Source organism: Lepeophtheirus salmonis, chromosome 14 (genome assembly GCF_016086655.4).
Source record: "Lepeophtheirus salmonis chromosome 14, UVic_Lsal_1.4, whole genome shotgun sequence".
NCBI lineage: Eukaryota > Metazoa > Arthropoda > Copepoda > Siphonostomatoida > Caligidae > Lepeophtheirus > Lepeophtheirus salmonis.
Genome location: NC_052144.2, coordinates 28,623,358 through 28,640,360, shown reverse-complemented (window position 1 = coordinate 28,640,360; position 17,003 = coordinate 28,623,358). Strand labels below are relative to the sequence as shown.

General features: G+C 32.3%; 1 protein-coding gene across 3 annotated transcripts in view; it reads left to right on the top strand.

Moving 5' to 3' along the window:
• The first annotated feature begins 5,763 nt into the window (after nucleotides 1–5,763).
• The window catches only part of LOC121129655 (protein tyrosine phosphatase domain-containing protein 1), a 29,616-nt gene continuing 18,376 nt past the window's right edge, over nucleotides 5,764–17,003 (top strand). For 2 of the 3 annotated variants that reach the window (XM_040725380.2, XM_071893379.1), the window contains exon 1: nucleotides 5,821–6,045. The gene's annotated coding sequence lies outside the window, so the exon portion shown is untranslated. Of the gene's footprint in view, nucleotides 6,046–17,003 lie in introns of all 3 variants that reach the window. The other variant, XM_071893378.1, reaches the window with a different exon arrangement.

Sequence of the window (17,003 nt, the reverse complement as noted above, 5' to 3'; positions counted from 1 at the left end):
TATTTTCTTGGGCCTTCGAGATCTTCTCACAATGTATAATATGGAAGCCTCCTGTTCATTCGACATCTTGTTGCGTTCTTATGAATAAATGGGGTTGCTCCAACGTGCTCTATAAATAATTGTACCCTTAACTATTACTTCATATGATTATCATGAATGGCGTACATACATACAAGATAACTACACATAATAGTAATGACTATCTACTCGTATGAAATGTATCAATATACAACAGGCTGTTAACACTTCTCACCAATACTATAGAATAATAGTTCTATAGTTGTGAAGAATCGGCCATGATAGCATAGTAAGCCATAATCACGGCCTTCAATAAATACTAATCTTTGGATTGATTGAAAGAAATGCAAAGACGCCTCTAGAAATACCCCGAGAGTACATATAATCCGATTATATTAATATTGATTTTATAATCGATAATTAATTATTATTTATAAAGATAATTATTGCTTTTCATACACAAAAAGAATATGATTATTATTTTGAACAAAATAACTACAATAATGTATTTTAAATCCCTTTTCTTATACTTACCTACAGGAGGATTTTTCTTGAGAAATAGAAAGACAAAAAAAATCACTGAGTTACTCTTGAATATAATAAATATGTGTAAATATTTATACAAAGAAGATTTATTACCTAATATTTAATATTGATACTATTACTATTTATCAGAGAAGCCTCTTCTAGCTTTCTACTTAGAAGGTACTCTTTTGATCACAGATTGTATATGTACTAGATACTAATTCTAAAAGAGTAGTTGCCTGGATGGCTACATTAAGGTGCCTTAAAGCACACACAATATAAAAAATATTTTATGCAATAATAATCAACTAATATATGTTTAAAACAATGATTTGACAAAAAGAATCATGAAAATCCTCACTTGACATAAATTATACATAATATATTTTGATGTTGGTGAAGCATGTCCCTTGGTACTATTGATTTTAATATTAATAAGTAATATTCTTGCGTACATCATTTTTAAAAGCGACATTAACAAGGGTCTTAATTCAGTAGTAAAATATGTCTAGTTGGGCCTTCTCCTTGTGCGCTTTTTCCCTTACCAAAATGTCAACTCTAGATATAATTCATATATATTTATTTGATTATGCTTATTTAAAACAATTGACACTAAAAATAAGTGAGAATTTTTCTATTAGAAGGAGATTTTAACACCCCTATGACTGACTAATTAATGAACAAAAAAAGAAGAAAGAGCACACGCGTCAACTGTTTTTCCTTGTCGAATTGCAATACTCTGTTTTTTCTTTACACGGATCCCTTCTTTACTTTAAGAAAGAGCACAAGCAACAACCGTGTTTCCTTTTCTAATTTTTAAAGTTTTTTTTCATTACAAACAGGTGACTTTATGTACTCTGAGCCAATGTTCCCATGAAAAAAGTGTTAAAAAGCACGCCCAATTTTGTGACGTAATAAGTATAAATCTTACAATTATTTTAATAGAAGGACTACATATATCAGACACTCAAGGCAGGAATGAAAATAAATTATATTATTTATCTTTCTTAAGTCAATTCTGACTGCTTGGGTAAAAAATATGAGGAATGATGTAGCTTGTCTTTAAGTGGCTTAGTTAATATTAGATTACTATTATATAATTTTGGAGAGATATTCATCAGATACACCATAGCAATAGCTAGGGATAGGATTTTTTTAGAGATATAAAACAAAAAAAAAAGATATAGAGTGACGTTTCTGAGTAATAGCAGGGGAAATTCTTTAGATCAGTCATGAATCTGAATATTTGTATCATAGATCTAGAGTATCTTTAATAAAGAATGATTAAGGATAATTAATTTGAATTATAGTCTATTAAAAATAATAGACATGAACTAAGTCTGCTGTATTAATCTCATATTTTACTAAAAGCCTATAAAATAATATATATCATTGGGGAAAACGTGAAAGTGAGAGGATTCAAGGGACCAAGGCTCGGAGCATACTCATGAATCTTATTCAATTTCAGAATCAATAATTATTGATTCTTGTATTGAATTAGAATTAGAATAATCTCCCAAATCCATTATCAATATTTTGAAAGGGTGAATGAAATTATATTTAAATTTTTGAATATAATATTTATATCCTTCAAAAAGTAATCTTTAGATCTGTTTAGCAAAAACGGCATCATCTCGAGGTTCAAAGCGTGTTTGCGCCATGAACTACTATCCGCATCCACGGGATGCCCAGTAATTTGTATTTCCTCATAAAAATAAGATGCTCCAGCGTCTTTGGATCTCAGTCTGCAGGAAAAAAAGACCCAATTAATATTAAGAATGACAAGATTTGTGATAATCATTTTACAGCCAATGATATTGAGCAGAATCTCCAGGCTGGGTTTCTTTACTTAAAGGCCAGGAAAAAATTAAAAAGCGATGCAATCTTTGCATTCCATATTCCCCTTGAAGGGGAATCCAAATCCTCCAGAGATGTTTGTAAGAAAACTCGCAAAAAGAAAGAGCTTGTGAAACAACAGTTGGAAGTCAGTAAGGTCCACGAAACCAGTGTGGACTCTGAAACAGAGACTGATAATGAAGGGCCCATGGGAATTTGTAGCTGGATCACTGAGTCCCAACAAGAGCTTTTTACCAAGACGCAAACCACTCAGATTCACGTTTACAAATTCAAAAAAAGAGTCAAGTCTGAGGAAGCACTTTGTTTCTGGAGTGCAAATGAAAAAATTGTAAATAGAACTTTCTTTAACGAAAAGGGGATTGTGGTGGTACAAAACAATGTCCAAGTTACTAAACTCAAAGGAGTTTAAACAAAATTTAATAAAACCACTCCAAAATCTGAGTAAAAAAAAGTATAGATCCCTTAAAGAAGTACAATCGAGGATATTCAAAAGAGGACATAAGCACTACCCTCATCTTACGAAGCATTAGTTCTCGAGACTTTGAGCATTTACGTTCCAGGAACCTTTTTCCATTACCCAGTTGCCAGACTCAAGAAATCTTTGTACAAGATTTAAGTGTTAACCTTGCTTCCTCGATGATAGCATCCAAATTCTCTCTGACAAAATGATTATTTCAGAAGAATATCAAGGGCTTATGGTGATTTTTTATTTCTATGCGATGGAAGTTAGAAGGACGTTTGAAACTTCCTCTAAACTTAAATAAATATTTAGAAATTAGAAAAAAAAATGCAGGTTGTAATAGTGAGAGGGATTTTATCATGCGTGGAAGCAACCAATAAATGTGAAATTCGACACACATACGAAAAAGAAATTGTTGTTCTCCGTCATTGAGAGGCTTGAACAAGTTGGAATTTTAATAAAATCCATTGCTTTTGATTTAGGCAACAAATCATTAATCCCCAGTTACAACTCTTTCCGGACAACTTTTCATTTGAAAATCCTGTGGATAAAAAAGGCCAAATTTATGCCTTCCCTGACTGTCTTCATTTGCTCAAATTATTTTGAAATCATTTATTAGATCATGGATACATTTTCAATGATTTGGATGGTAATTCTGCAAGTTTAACTAAAGAGGACTTCCAAGACCTTATTGAATAAGATTGTGGTGAGTTGAAGATAACCTTCAAGGTGACTAAAAAATCTAATTTTGAATGTAATGGAAATGCAAGACATCGAGTTAAAATTGGGGCGCAGCTTTTATCTAACACAATGTCCAAAGCATTTTTATTCATCTATGGGCACAAGAAAGAATCTCAGTCTAGAATCAGTCAAATAGTTAATGATTGGTTTGACTGTATGAAGGTTAGTAGATTATACAGCAAAAAAAAAAAACTTTTTTGTGGGTTTGGTATACATTTAGAAGAACAAATGCATGCATTGAACGAAATAAAGTTGTTAGTTTTGTTCATGAAAGTGATGGGGAAAAATTTTCAGCTTCCATTTCAAAAGAGAATTTTAATCTCCATTCTTTCAACAAAATCATTATATCAAAGTATCAAGGATAATTGAATGAAATTCATTTTAACGTATCTCATCTAAATCAAGATTGTCTGGAGAATGTATTCTCACGGATTCGTGCCATCACAGGAAATAATACTCATCCATCCCCAGTGGAAGAGTCCTCAGAAGACTAAAAGTAATTTTAATTGGAAAAAATCATGAACTTGTCTTAAGAAATCCAGTGGTTGAAGAGGAGTTAAATTGTGAGGATGATGGCGAAATAGTTACTAAATCAATAACGAGTCACTTCTTTTCGTTAAATATACAAGAAAATGAGTATGATGAAGAGGTAATTGAATCGTAGAAAACTTTAGAAGATTTTGGACTTCTTGAAGCCCAAAAATTAATTACTACAGATACAGAAGACTTACCTCAAGTTTCCAATAATTGTTCAGATCAGGGTCTAGCTTATATTGCAGGATTTTTGACAAAAAAGTTTAAAGACCTTTATTCAAATCTAAAGAAAAAGACATGTGACTTCGGATTTTATGAAGAAACGTCATGCCCTTGGATTGAATTGGTCTCTAAGGTAGGCCATACGATCCCCTCGTGTGAGTTTTTAAAATTTTGTCATTGTCTGGAAAAAACATTTCAATGCTTTTCATTGCAACCATGAAGACGCAATTGATAAACACTCAAACATATTTGAAAGGCTGCATAATCATCTAATTGAATTATATCCAAACTGGCCTAAAGAAGTCATCATATTCTTTTTTAAACAAGAACAAGAATTGGAGTAAATAACCTTAATAAAGTGCTAATCTGAGAAAACTTAGATCAATTTACAAATTAATATTTATTATCTATGTATGTGTGTAAAAAAATATATAGTCTATAATTTTTACTTATTGCTATTCTTTTGTTCACCACTCTTATATTATGAAACAAAATGGAAAATTAGATAATATACATAAAACATATTAATATAAGCTACCATATTTACATTATTATTAATATGCAAATTAATGTTAGTCTTTTTAAATAATTAGTCCTGAAATTGATTTTATTATTCTATTTTTATTATTTTATATATTTTTTTGAGTGGAAATATTTTTAGTAACATAATAAAATATATGAAATGGCTCTGTTGGGTAATATGAAACACACTAATTGGGATAATATTGGCCATGGCATTGTGGATGTTTCTCATATGGCTATGAGGCTTTCAAATCCTCGATTTGTATTGTGTGCATTCCGAGCTCTGAATTTTAAATTTTGCCAACAATATGTACAACTTTGCACAATAAGCCTGTACTTACCATAACAAACACTTTTTGTCCACGTTATATGGGCTGTTTAAATCATATTATTATCCATCATATAATATAGTAACTAAATAAAAATAAGAAACGAATTTTGTTTCCTTTATACTAATGCAACTTTGATGGCTGGTATTACACTGAGCATAGGTTAGTATGGTCCAATTAAGGATTTTCAAAAAAGGCCACATACTTTAAATATTTTTGTGTATTAGGGATAAAAGATCAAAAAATATAAAGGATTTTGAAAGAGCCTCTCATATTACACCAGTTACTTCCATATTTTTCAATATATTTTCCCATCCCTAGTCCTAATTTAAATGTAGGAGGTTCTCCTCACTATAGCAGTAATTCATTAAATTCTTCTCAGCTCCTTTTACGTACTACCTATTATATTTTTACTATCGGATATTGCGTTCATAGTAGATATTATTACTATATGGATTTAAATTAAAAAAGGGATTTCTAAACGCGTGCGGTTTTGTCACCTTTCCACACTTTTTCTCTATTTTCTCTCGTGCTAAGTACAGTACTCGTACTATTAGTTACAAATCCATGCCCCCACCTTTTTCTCGTAGTTTATTTTTCTCTTTCATACATAGTCGCAATTAAACCATTACTATGACTTATCCACTGTGAAACAGCTACTACAATAAGAGGAGTTGTGTCATTGTTGTGTGAACCGAAAGTCATGTGACATTGGCCGCCAGAGTATTAATGTTAAGAAGAAGAATCATCAGATATATTAGACTAAGGAAGAGATTAGGAAAAATAGCTCCCTAATCTACCAAGTGGTTGTCACTTGTTGGACATTGAATGAAGAAGGTAAGTGAATTAGTGTGTCTGAGGTCAAACACATTGCAGCTCCTTTTCACTCAATTTTATGTTGATGGTATGTAAACAATTAACTCTCCTCTACATCATCCTCGCTATATAAAAAGTTTAAGAGGGTATAAGGAAGGAAGTAAAGTTAAGTAACTGACGTCGGATTTCTTTTTTTCGCACGATATACATAATTATATATGGGAGAGCAAATTTTCTTGAGACTTGAATTGGCCTTGATATTTTAATGGTTGAGTTGACTACATGGAATAATCGGATAGTCATCAGCATGTTATAATTAGATTCTTGTAAAACAGCTTGGCTCATTTGACTTATCCATGAAAATAATACTCGTGACTTACTTGTGGCATAAAAGAATGCCTATCTTACAAACTTAAAGCTATGGTACTTGAGTCTGGACTTGGACTTGATACCATGAAGACGCGGTCTTAATCATGGAATTGGTACCATGAGAATTCAAACATTGTTTTGATTAGAAATGTGAAATCAGAGTTGTTGTTTTTTTCATATCTCTCATTATAACAATTTACTCTTGGATTCCAGTATTTTTCAAATATACAAGGTGCAACTTAGCAATTTAAAGGAAATAATTATGGCTGTATTATGGGTACTCTTTTTACTTCCTGTACAGGGACACCGGGGTCTAACTAATGAAACACTTATGGTGTTTTAACTTGGTTGCCATGAAAATAAAATATTAAATATAGCATTCATATGGATTTGTACTTAACGCGGAACGTCTATAACAAATACCAGACACTTTGGTCGAATCTTGATTATTACCTTTATTATTATTATTATTTAACGTCTTAAACCTGTTGTACTCGAGTCTGTACTCGGGACAGGTTGCTCGAATACAACTCTGCTAATTGATAAACATGTATTCAACGTTTTACACATATGACCAATGAAAACATTGAAAACATTTTTGATAGTTAGATAATACCATCTAGCTCTAATATACATGATACTTTGACTCGGAATCAGGTGGACGCAAAAAGTGTGGGCTCAGAGGAACTTGGACTTGAAAAAGGTAGACTTGAAATACTGCCCTCTGTTTATAAAAACCTATTATTCACATGTTATCAACCACCGTTTTTTGTGATTGTAAAAGATATTTAGATTAGCTCAAATAGCACCCTATAATAAAATACATGATATTTTGGCTCAAAACTGTTTGAACTCGAAGCGTGAGGGGTCTGACTTAACTCGGACTCAGAAAAAGATCCAATTAATTGAAGCCTCAGGAAAAGAATATATAAACGTCTATTTGAAATATTTTCTTAATGATTATTTTTGATTGATAGAAAGTATTTTTGTAAGAGGATATATTATTATCAATTAATTTTTATCCAATGAACATGATATTAAGGATCTACTCTTGAAATTAAGCAGGGATTACGCCTTTGTAACTATGCACCTATGTTAGTCTTATATTTAAGGATTATTTAAAATAGATAATTATATGTATATATTCCTGATAAAATTAGATAATGAGAAAAAGAGGGAAAGACGGGTAAAAATGGTATTAACATGAAAATCTATCATTCATTCCAAGAAAACCTTTGAAAAAACATTATACTCTTTGGTTTTGTACAGTTTTTATACTGGTAATATACATTAGACTGGTTTGTAAATTTTTTTTTGTTGAAATGTCTAAAAAGGTTCCTTTTGATAAAAAAAAATAAAGAAATATAGTATATAATTTCAGCCAGAGCATGACGTGCACAGCCTTAACTCACTAACACAAAAATATGCTGTGTATTTTATTGTCAGCTGTTTTAAATGATAATTCCAACTGCCTTTGTTTTTTTCCCTATTTCTGTTTGTATGATAGGTTGTGTGATACAATAAAAGAAACGCCATGCGTTACTTCTATTGTATCATGCAAACTTTTCCGAAGAGAAAAAAAATATGGCCCAAAATCTGTTGGTAGTTAGTCATTTTTCGTAACTATTTAACTATTATTTAATAGTTATTGAGAAGTGGTCACAGCTTAACGAGTAATCAACGTTCAGAACACTAATTTGGGGAAAAGAAGTAGAAACATGGACAGCTGACAACTAAACACACAGTATATTTTTGCGTTACCATTTGACAATTGTCAACACTTTAATGCGATTACTTATAGAAATAGGTATACAAGTATAATATCTACAGTTAAATCCAAATAAATAAAGGAAACTCCTATTTTTCCGATGAAAAGTTGACTTTGGTCATATTTTTCTTATGAATAAAGTATTTAAAAAAAAAAAAAACATTTCTGGATTCTTATCAAAATAACTCATTTCGAAACGCACCGTTTCGAGATAACCATTTTTTTTTTATTATTATCTCCGATATCGAAGTTGAGAATTACGGCAAAAGTCTCAGATCGGTTTTGATCAAACTTGGTACGAAGATTACATATGGTCACAGTAAGAGGTCATTAAATTATCAAAAGTCAAAGGTAACACAAAATCTAAAAACTTCATGATCGATCAAAACTTTGGAAAAAAATAAGATACATCACTCAATTTGATTTTAGACGGAAGTTTTGAGCTCTAGTTAGGATATGTTTTTGACCTATCATCAAGGCTTTCAGTTACTCCATCAGTCTCACGATATGCTTCCGTATTGGTTTAAATGCAACGTAAAATGATTTTAAAAAGAAACATATACTAAAAAATTAACTTAAAAAAATATAAATCCTCATGGAATGTTGTTTTCAAACAGGGAAGAAAAAGTTGACTGAGGGGTTTTTTATTATATCTAAATTTGACTGTATATATATAAATTTAACTGATGCTTTTGCTATGTGAATATTGTTATAGTAGAAACTCAATAAAGTACAACTTTGACCCCTAGGTAGATATGCAAAGTTTTAAAATAGCTAAAATGTAATATTATTTATAAAATAACGACTCTATAGAGTATACAAACAGTTTGGGAATATTTTCTTATAGAAAGCGGATGCAGTTTAGTAATTATTTGTAATTATCTATATTTTTAATGACTACATTAAATAGTATAATAAACTTCATAAACACCCCAAAAAAGTGTGCTAGTGACGCCACTGATTTGAGCCGAATAATGAGTGTTCTAAACAGAAATCCATTATGTTTACTATAGATGGCTTTAGTAATGTTTATTTCATGTTATATAAGTGTAATCCATTTACATTAGATGGAGTTAGAAAGATTATATTTTGTACTAATATACATTTTCAGACAGTTTTGTGATTGTTTGACTCAGTGTTGCTTGAGCGGTCTTTAAACTTAAAAATAGACACCAACAAAGATAAAATACGCCAAATTTTACAGTTTTCTTTGATAAAGGTGAAAATGCAAGCCAATTGGCTGAAAATATAAACAGTGCGTTTTAGTGCTGATACTGTAGCAGCCAATCAGGCACAATATTTGATTTCGACGATTCAATTCTAGTAATTTTGATGTTAATGATACACCACACTCTGGAAGGACAAAGGTTGGAAATGTGGATAAAATATTAGAAATTGTTTGACTCTCATGTTAGCTCTGTCAAGGAGATAAATATTAATAGATTTTTTTTTTTTTAATTCATTAAAAATAATTTTTACTACAGACATTATATCAATGTTTAGAGGCTGCGTCAATACCTTGAAGCTGTATATTTAATGATTTTATGGGGGGAAAAAAACAGAATTTAATTTATGTAGTTGCAATTAGTGTTGTGTCGGTCCTTATTTAGGACTGAAGATTGGGGACCCAGCCACGTCGGCCCGTTCCAGTTCAGTCCTTCACATCAGTTCTAAAACCTATAGAGTTTGGTCCTTGATGACGTCACATCATCATAATTTCTTTTCTTTTTTAAATAAGTTATTGTACCAATAGTCCAAAGGACCGGTTATAAGACCGAACTGGACTTCTAATTTTGATGATAATTTTTTTGCTTTATGAAGCATCTTGATCTTCATACTAACACGAATTTTAGCTCTTTACCTTTTAAGCTCCAAAGTTATTGTCGACTATGTATTTTTTACGTTTTATGTTACCTTTACCTTTGATCTCAAAATGTATTCACTTCTTAAAGTTTCCATGTATAATCTTAGCACCAAGTTAGATCGAAATCAATTTGTAACCTTTGTCGTAATTTTGGTGACCAACAGAAGAAAAAAAAACCAGAGGCAAAACATAAACTCTGTTCAACTTTGTTGGTGGAGTTAATTATTCATGACATAAAGGATATGAAGTAATTATAGAGAATTTCAGTAGCCTCTCTGATTTTTTGAGTGGTACTTCAAGAGAAGAGATACAATTTAGGCGACCAAGAGCTATGCATTATCCTATGTGAATAGTGCATAAAGGATATATTGAATAAAAATCTGCACCTTTTCTTTCTGGCAAACGTTTTTTAAAAAAAAGTTTAGATCTTTGGTACTACACAAAGAATTAAATATAACTGTTTTACTTTATTGCACTATTTATTTCTGAAAAAAAAAAAGTTGATGGAAAAACTGTTCAATAACTTTTAAAAGAATGTTTATTTATCTATAGTGTGGTGTACCCTAACAGTCAAAAAATGAATCTTGGTGATGTTTGACTACACAACTCTTTTATTTCAAAAGGAAATAAGTTTTAATTTAATATATATATTTACAAGGGTGTTTTTACATCTTATTTTTCGAAATGGCTACCATTGAGCTACACACACAGCTCCAATCTCCTTTAAAGCCAGGGAGCTCTCTCTGGAAAATGATTTCCCACTCCTGTTCCACGGCAGCCTTTAGAGTATTTACAGATGTGTGGGGGACCCATACAATCTTCCTTTCAATGGCAACCCATATCCCATAGCTAGAAATTCACATTTTCTCTCCCAGGAGTCAGTCAGGTTTTTCAGAGAGCACTATTGTTTCTGCTTTGTTTGGTGCCCTGCTGTCAGACTTAGTTCCCCGATGGGTAGTTTGTCTTCACTTTTATCCTCATGAACAGGAGGGACTTTTGGATCGGTCTTATGACTGATCGCCTTATCAGTCATTTTTTGCCGCCCTTTCAGTCTTTTTTTTTATGAGTCTGATCGTTTTTATCATTCAACGATCTTAAAGACTGATCTTTCAGTCCTACGGTCCTAGTTATCTTATTATTTTCTTCACTCATAGCTAGGATTGAAGGATATAAGAACTAAAAAAAATATTAAATGATAGCTAGAGCGTATAATAATACGTTCTAGTCACACATCTCCTACAGGTATCTTGTCTCTTTGAAAAGGTTATGAATTATGATGTAACTTTAGCGACTCAAATGACATAGTTAGTATTAACTACGTCACTTTGGCTGTTGTAGTTTCTGTAAAAGACCAATAAGGACCGGTTCTAGGATTGACAAATTTTATTAGGGCCGTACTGATAGGACTGCAGTCTTTTTAGTTTTTTTAGACCGATCTAACACTACCAAGAGCTACTCCTCAGTCCCAGACTGTTACCAGTGGGAAACCAGATGGGTGGCATCCTCTTCCCATCCGAAGCCATAATTGGGCTCATCTCAGTGAGTATTTTAATCCTATAAAGGAAGTCTGGCGTCAGGAGCGTCATTAGGGGGTCAGGCTGAAGGGGCTATAGCCCTCCCCCTTAAAAAAAAAAAAAAAATATATATATATATATAAAATAATCCTGGGCCACCCAAGGGTGTTCTCTTTTTCTTTTTAGGAGGTCCTCAAAGAAGCCTTTCAACACTTTCTCTGGCCTCATCCATAATCTAAGTGTTGTTAAAATAGTTAATTACACTATAAGTTGCTCTATTTTGAGTCATTTTGACTATTTTGAAGGTACGAATTCTATTTTGTTTTCTACAAATGATAAAATTTAGAAAATTCAAAAGTGATTTGCAACCCCAAAATATAGATCAATATGGCTAAAACTTTATTTTTCTTAGTTGAATACCAAATTAAACATTTTTGAACAATAGCCCTTCAACATTTGGAAAAAAAAGAATTAAGGAGCACTCTAATATTAATATTTAAACTGTGTATATGCCGTTATACCTGAGTGAGCAAGGACTTTATTTAAAAAATAAAGGAAAGTTGATTTGGGTATGTTAATAAAAGCATGCATATAAACTTGGGAGGGGGGAGAGAAAGGGGGGTAAAAAACAGTAGCGTCTACTATTCATTTTTAATAACGACGACATGAAAAACAAAAACGTCAAAGAACAATTGCAAATATTAAAGCCTATTCAAGGATTTACTCATAGAAGAAGAAGGGGGGTCTGAAAAGTTTCCGACCTTACAAGACATTTTCTTCTGAATTTTTATTTTCAACATAGTCACCTTGAAACTCTACACACTTCTCCCAGCGATGCTCCCATTTCTGTAACCCAAGCAAATAGTAGTCGGCGTTTTTCTCTGCAAAATAATTATCCAGGAAGGTTCTCTTCATTAGGCCAAAATCTTTGCAGTCCACTTATTGGACTGTATTTTTGTTTTGGCCGTATAATGTTGTATCTAAGTTTTATCTAAAGTAATTAATTAGGCCCAAAACTCTGATTTATTTTATCTAAACTGTACCAAAAGAGCGATACTCCATTTTGTCCATTTTCGCAAAAAACATTCACTTCAACTCACTCAAACGACTTTTACATAACAACTGGGCGTCCAAAATGGCTGAAACTTTGGTGAGTAACTGTCAAGAGATACTAGAATATGTGACTAGCTTTTATTTACAAATGCTATCATTTTCACATTGCGGTCACAAACTTTTCAGAACACCCTCGTATAGAGGTGATAGAGAAATACAAAAGACTGTTCTACTGGCTTCAGCTATTAACTTTAGTATGCTTAAGGGATTATCGTTTCCCAAAACAGCTATCAATTTAATGTTCTGATTTTTTTCTTCTGGATTTTAATACAATATACACAGGATGGGAGGAAATAAATTTATGAAAATTCAAGGAATGGTTTCACACCCATATCTATACTATTTACTAGCGCTGAATACCCGTCCTTGCCCAAAGTAATTAGGCGTCAGCTAAAAGACAATTTTGCTTTAATAATATAGAAAATAACTCCGATAGTTCTTCAGTATTACTCTCCGTTTTTTATGAGGACATTAACACATAACTACTCAATACTTATATCAATTATTAAAATGTGTTCTCTCCCCAAAAATGGAAAAATAATAATAAGAGTTTAAGAAAAAAATAATATGATGAGTCCTTCAGTCTTAAGATAAATAATAAAAGGAAAAAAAATCCATTTTAATATACCAACGTTTATATTTGATTCAAATCTTTACATATACACACTTGAATTATGATAGAGATAAGAGACCAATAACAAAAACAAACAGAAACTCTTATTATACATGCACACGCCTGAAATATTTCATTAATACGACTACACAATTATATCTATAATGAAAAAAATTGATATGATTTATATAAGGGAGCACTATATACAGTGCACCATGTATACACGTTAAGTGATATACAAACACGTCTGCAATATTTCATTAAAACGACTTTATTATTATTTCTTTCATCAAAATAGTTTTATTATATACATCAGGTATCACTTTATACAGTGCCTCCGGTGGCTCGTTTTCATATATTCATACAGACAAACTTTGTCTGTATGAATATAGATTAGACTTTTGCATTAATAATTTGTATATTCATAGTTCAATAACTACTATTTAAGGAATTTAAAGTATTTTCCCTCGGCTGCAATAAAAGCCTTGACTTGTCGCCGAAATGAAGTGCAAGAGTAGACAATCTCCTCCATGGACGGGACCTCCCACGCCTCCCTGATGGCTGACTTGAAGGAGTCAATGAAATTGTGATGGGGTCTGTTCGACTACTTATAGTTCAGAGGGTTGAGGTTGGGAGATGATGGGGATAGAAGTCCAGGGCTCAGAAATTTGGACATGAGATAGTCCGGATTCTTCTTCGCTATATGGTAGGGAACTCCTCCCTCCTGCCACAAACAATCACACCAGGGCAAGACATGTTACCTCAACACCTTGTAGTAGGTGTCCGTGTCGACAGACTCTCATTGTTTTAATAAAGGGGGAACTTCTTCCTGTCATTTCAGATTACCCTAAAGACCACGATCCAGTCAGGGTGCATTGTGTGGACAATCTCTCTCACCCTTGCTCAACACTTGACAATATAGTGGTAATTCCTACTCTTGTGAAGCTTGTCTACTGTAAAGGTCCTTCATTTCAACAGCACTTGGTAAGAAGAAAGAAAAATAACAGTATGTTATCCCACTGAATATGCCCCCGCGTGCCAGCAGTGGCACGTATGCCATAGGTTGCCGACCCCTGCCATAATATAAATAGGACAGGGTGTTGAGAACTTATTGTATTTTTCTCTGTTGTAACGACCCATGTATCCAATAGGCTCTCAATTCAAGTAGGTCTTTGCAAGCAGTTCTACACAAATAATTGTCAATAAATACTGTTTGAATACATCCTTTGTTCATCTTAGATTCCTTTGAAGATCCAGATTACTGAACTTCATTCTATCCAACTCCCTATAGATACCAAATAGTCAATTTAATCTAACTAAGTATATTATCTTATAATCAGCTTTTTGCTAAAGCGTGCTGATTCCAGATGTCTTAACCATATTTATAGTGTTTTGTAACTATCATCATTATTTTAAAAACAATTGAATAAAACCATCCATGAACTGGAAATCAGTCTAAAATAAAATACTTGGATGATAGGAAGGAAAAAAGTTCATAAAAATGACAATTCAAGATTGAATATAAGTGTCATTTTTTTCAATCTATAAGCTTTGTCATAGTAAAACTGTCTAACATATTTGTATTTACAACAAACAAGCAAATTTCATTGATAAATCAGACAGTAACGTAATTTTTTTAAATGACCTTGTCTCATCGGCAACTTAAGATTTACGGATTTTGAATAAATACAAAAAATAATCGTAATTAATATGTTTATTTATCGTTTTTTTTTATTACATAAGCTTCTGCCACTTCATATTGCATCATAATAATGCCACAAAGTCACCATTAAAACACGTACTTTTATGGCTATAATGAAGTAATGAGTTAAGTTAAGACTTATACAATCTGATCGTTAAAGTTGGAGTAATTTTGCAAAATTTACATTGTCAATTTGGTCAATTCATTGAGGCTGTATTTTGGTTATATACTAATATTCAGCTATACTCGATGCACTTAGTGGACAAAAAAGTTATATCTTAGCCAATATATTAGGTTGCTTCCAAATTGAGACTGTCCATGTAAGAGAAGAAATTGTACTCAAAAATTTAAAAAAGTACTCATGTCAGATATAGTCTCCTTCGACTCGGATAACGTCATGGCTGTGTTTTCTTCAACTCTCACAACTGCCTTGAGAGCTCCTACTCATTGACTAACTTCATTCGTCGCGGAACATGGAGACTCACAATTTTTGCCGTACTTTTTGATACGCTACAAACTGAGTAAAACAGTGTCTGAGATCCACACTGACCTCACTATTGTTTACCCTGATGACTGACCTAGTCGTGCAACCCTCTTTTGGTGTGCTGGTGAGATCCGGGATGGCTTTTGAATGTAACTTCTTGTCCTACTGTGGGAGTCTAAATCATTTCGGAGAAACCACTATATTTTGCTCAATATTGATCAAGTGGTCTTCCTTTTGCCACTTTGTTAAGGTTAATAAAATATTTTCACCTTGAATGCTGAATGGGTTGAAAATTGACTACTACACAATGTACATCATTTGACTTGCCACATTTTTAGGGAAGGGATTTATGTAGAGAAACATTATAGTTTCATTCACCTCACCTCCACAAAAGTTAATTTCCTAATAATTATTATTTGATCGAGGTAGTATGAATGAGTCAACATATTGAGGTTCACAAGGTATTTTGTCCTAGAACTATAGCAAGTACCCATGGCCATGACTACGTCTCCTGGCTAAAATTTCCATGTTAATTTTGTCCAAAAATCCTAGTAACGGCCTTGATTATACCTACGTACATAAATATTTAGTATGCATAACTCTTGTAGGAGGAAAAGTTATGAATTCCTTTACGCAGATAGAAAGTTTTACAAACGTATATTGTCTTGTCTTGTATGTATACATATATAAATGTAGAAAGTCAATGACTAGGTAAGGGGACTTATATCGTTAATAATTAATTAGTCGTCAAAGAAAGCATCCAAAATACGGTGCTTGTAGTTGAATCAGTTATACTGTATACCGGTACTATTGTAAGACCGGAGTACTGACGCATTTAAAAGAGTACAAAACATAATTTGTTTCTGAATAGGTACCTGAGGCGTCTTTATGATAATAATAATGACGTAACCTCCAAATTACTTAACTCTCCACTATTCAAACTTCAAACCTATTAGTTAACTGTCTTTCCTTATTTAGGACCGTAGTTTTGTCGGTCTTTAAAGAAAGTAAAATGGATCCCTTGTGACGACATCGAGTCTTATTTGTTTTTAAATTATTATTTCATAAAATACAAAAAAGCATATAACTAAGTACAAAATAAACACAATTGAATTATTAGTGGTAGTACCTGACGTTGCCTTGAATTATTAGGCGTCGAAGAACATACAAATTTTCTATAATAATAATGTTAGATCAGTCCTACGACTGATCGCCTTATCAGTCTTTTTTCTTATCCAATTTAAGTCTTTTTTTTTTATCAGTCCGATCTTTTGTACCATTCAACAGTCCTAAAGATTGATCCATGGTCTTTCAGTCCGACGGTCCTAGCTATCTTCTTATTTTCTTCACTCATAGATAGGATTGAAGAATGTGAAGCTAGGAAAATGATGAATGATAGCTAGAAAGTATAATGATACGTTCTCGTCACACATCTCCTGTAGGTATCTTTTCTCTTTGAAAGAGCTAATGAATTGTGATGTAACTTCAGGGACTCAAATGACGTAGTTAGTAGTAACTAAGTTATTTTAGTTGTTGTAGTTTCTACAAAAAA